General features: G+C 41.6%; 1 pseudogene; it reads left to right on the top strand.

The window, feature by feature from the left end:
- LOC139909841 (uncharacterized) overlaps window positions 1-3,082 on the top strand; it is a 24,780-nt pseudogene extending 21,698 nt beyond the window's left edge.
- The last annotated feature ends 884 nt before the right edge of the window (window positions 3,083-3,966 follow it).

Genomic DNA, 3,966 nt, shown 5'->3' with positions numbered 1-3,966 from the left:
GAAATACAATTCTCAAATGTGTGTGTGTATCTATTTGTGTGTGTGTGTGTGTGTGCTTCTCCACGCATGGGGACTAATTTGCCACTAGGGTTCCCATATCTTTGCAGGTAGAGCTTGCACATTTCCAGCATTTGCATGGAAATGCCTATAGTTGGCATATGTTCATGCACTTCCCCTCTCTCTCTCTCCCTCTCTCTCTCTCCCTCTCTCTCTCTCTCTCTCTGTATGTCTCCATGCAGGTGGACTTTGGCTTTGCCAAGGAGTTGGTGCGTGGTGAGAAGACCTACTCATTTGTCGGCACTCCTGAGTACATGGCCCCAGAGATCATCCAGAACCAGGGACACGACTTTGCAGTTGACTTCTGGTCCCTTGGTATCCTGGTCTACGAGCTACTGGTGGGAAGGTAAAAATATTAATAATAATGACAGAAGAAGTGGGTAAATAAGGGATCACAACTTTCTATTATCTATCGAGGAAAGACGAGGCGTTTCAGATGTTTTGTATGCTTTTTATACCATATGCTTGTATTGGTAAATGAATAGAGCCTCAGTTCAATTATTTAGCCAAAGAAGGATTTTAGGCGGACACAAATAGGTGAATCCCAAATTTGTTCGCCCATTATATTCATCCATAATATTCATGAATGAGTCAAGCCTTGATGCTGACCAGTAGATGGCAGCATGGCAGTATGACTGATGTTACATCTGCAGCTTTGAAACGCATCGTTGTTGAAAACAGATCAATGGTAACAAATAGTCAGCAGTCATAGGCACAGGTTAACCACCAACCATGACTTGGGTCTTTAATGAGGTGTTTTGATGTCAGATGGCTCAAAGATCCACATGCTGATGATGAAATATCAACGCTCTTCTCTCTTTTCATCTTGCCCAGCCCTCCCTTCTCAAGTTCAGAGCCCCAGAAGATCTATGCCAAGATTTTGGATGGGGTTCTCAAGTATCCACCTTACATGAGTGAGGCAGCCAAGTCCATCATCAGTAAACTGTGCAGGTGAGAGGTGTAGCATATACTGTCTGTTGCATCACTTTGTTGATAATAAGTTATGAGGGACGTGCCCTGATTAAAGTTTTATACACTGATAATGCTTTTTCTTATAAAAAATCATGCCGTGGACTGCATTCATAGTTAATTGGAAGTGTGAATATCTTGTCCACAACATAGAATTCTGTCATGTAATATGTAGGAGAAAATGATGTAGGAGTTTGGGTATTTCACATTCTCAATATATGTTTTGCAAGAGCATGAATTATAGAACACGTCTGCGAATCAATACATTTAATATGTAATTGTATTTTTTTTTTTTAGTCTCTTGAAAAGTGGAGGCCCATGCAAAAAATAGATGACTATCCTGTGTTTTTATGTTGACATTAGAGTGTGTTGTGTTCTGGTTTGCAGGCCTCGGCCAGGTCAGAGGTTAGGGAACACCAAGAATGGAATCAAAGATGTCCGGCACCACAGGTAACCATGGCAACATATCGCTCTGTGTGTCTGTGTCTGTTTGTTGAGCGGTGGTAATTCTTTCTTTGTCTGTTTTTTTTGAAGCCATGTTGAGCCATAAATCGGATTAAGAATGTTAAATATGCAATGGTACCATGAAGCGCTTTGCACAAAGGCAATAAAACTTGGCATATTTTATGTTATTTTTCCTTTCCTTTACAATTTAAGTCATCAATCCTCCGCTGCTGACCTCAGTCCCTCAGCTTCTCAACTGGGGATTTATAATTTGACGGTCTTTGCTCACTCTTGCTCTGCTGGACATTTAATCTCTCTCTCGTTTCCCCTTCAGGTGGTTCACCAATTTGAATTGGCACAAGCTGCGTGTGGGCCAGGTCGACGCTCCCACAATCCGCCTCATACGCAAGGTAAGAAAAAAACACAGGAGCAGACTGGGTTCACTGCCAGTTGATTTTTAAGGTTTCTTGGGTAGATTTTATCCTCATATGTATGTAAGCCTTGGAATGAGATATGCATACTGGTGTAAGTAATGGGTATAAGTCATGGTTGGACAGGATGCTAGTTTAAAAAAACCCCACTCATTTTAGTTTGTGTATCAACTGTATTCATAATCCTCAACCATCCATAATCATTTTCCCCTCCTTTAGGGCCCCTGCTACATCAACTTTGATCGTTTCCCTTACGACCAGCCTAAGGCAGATGAGGAGTTCTCCGGTTGGGACCGTGACTTCTGACTCCAGCCACCCGCCAAACCCAAGGTGCAGGGTTCAAAAGCCACAGGAGTCACCCAGATCACCCAAATACTGTATGGCTCCAAATCCGATTTATTCTCTGTGACCTTGGTTTCATCAATTTATAAGACCTTGCTTTACCTCCATTGGAGCCAAAACAGGGCTTAGGCCACATGATGGTGAAAAATACTTTATCTGCCTCGGGACCTTAAGAGATAAAACAGTTTTTAGAGACATGATGGGGATGTGATGGACATTAACTCCCTCATGCATAACTATAATATCTTATTTCAGTTAGAACTGTAATTTCATTATTAAATTAGAGTGACGTTGCATGGCATCACTCACTTCCAAAGTATTCATAGAAATGTCACTGTGGCTGTACAGTAGAGTTAACACTCGAGGTGGCGCAGGACCAGAAACATGTGGAGGTGTTATGACTTGATGTCAGGACATTCTGTTCCCAAACTCAGCACAGGGAGATTTGGTGCCTGATGAAAAGGTGTTAATCGTATAACGCATAACACCTGTCCAAGTGCTCGTTAGTAGAGAATCTAAAGTTTCTATCTGTTGAAAAGCCGGCACTTCTCAAACCTGAAAAAACAACAACAAATCAATACTTGTCATGTCATATCTGTGTTGTACTTTCAAGAACATTATTAACTTTTGGATTACAATGTTAGTTTTAAATATAAGGATGCTTGCCTGATTCAAGGACTTGCACTGTTATAGGGTATACTACTGATGATTTTCTTTTTTTATAAGCTGTCATTAACAGCCTCTAGTGTCGCCATCTTGAATGGTTTTTTTTTTATTTCTGCCCCCTTGTTGTGTGTAGCCTATTTTTATGCACCTTGATTGTTTGTGAAAAAGTCTTTTAATCAGAACATCCCGATGAAGAATTCCTATATGACTTGAGTTTGCTAAATAAAAGTGCTCTCATATGCTTGAGTAGCGGTCTTTATTTGCCCCTGGAGATGCCTATACTTCCCCAACCACACACATATAAGCAATCACTGTATTTGGATTTAAGAGGTGAGATAGTGGATAATGAATAAGGGGAACATCCTTATAAATGGTTATCAGAGAGAGAAAGGGCTTGGGGTGGGGAATGTGGGGTTTACAGGTTTAGTCTGATCTACTTGAAATTGGCTGCAGCTGAATGTGAGGCTCTGAGGGGCAGCGCTGTCTGTCAGGGCAGCAGGTTTCAAGGCAGAAGCAAGGAGTCCTGTTCTTGCCCGTAAATTGCCGTGAGTCACCTGCTGAGTCCGGTGTGTCAGATCAGAGAAAATCACATGAAAGCAGTCAATTGTATCTTCCATGAAAGAAAGGGAAAGAATACACTCCGTTTCCCCGCTGCAGGAAAATACAAAAGCCCTTGAAGTCTTGGGATTCAATCTGCGGTTCAGTCTTCCACAAAAGACCGAGCATGACAGCGACCTGCGGCTCTGGAAGATGTACAGAGGATGTACATCCACAGCATTGAATCCTGATTTCCTGACATATTGAGTCCAGATTTGCCTGCTGACAACCTTGTCTTACATAAGTGCATATTTGAGAGTAGATTTGAAAGAGAGTAAATATATTTATTTATTATTACAGATTGGAAGGTTCTGTATGAAGCCTCCCGGATTCCTAAGTTTTTAAAATCAGTGTGCAGTGTTGGGTACTAACTGTAACTTTCAGGGTTAGGGTTAGGGTTAGGGTTAGGGATATTTGTGACTGCTTTATTTGGGTTAGGGTTAGGGTTAGGGTTTAGGGT

This window comes from Centroberyx gerrardi, chromosome 18 (genome assembly GCF_048128805.1).
Source record: "Centroberyx gerrardi isolate f3 chromosome 18, fCenGer3.hap1.cur.20231027, whole genome shotgun sequence".
Lineage (NCBI taxonomy): Eukaryota > Metazoa > Chordata > Actinopteri > Beryciformes > Berycidae > Centroberyx > Centroberyx gerrardi.
Note: the sequence above shows the minus strand (reverse complement) of the source record. Positions and strands in the feature narration are given on the sequence as shown.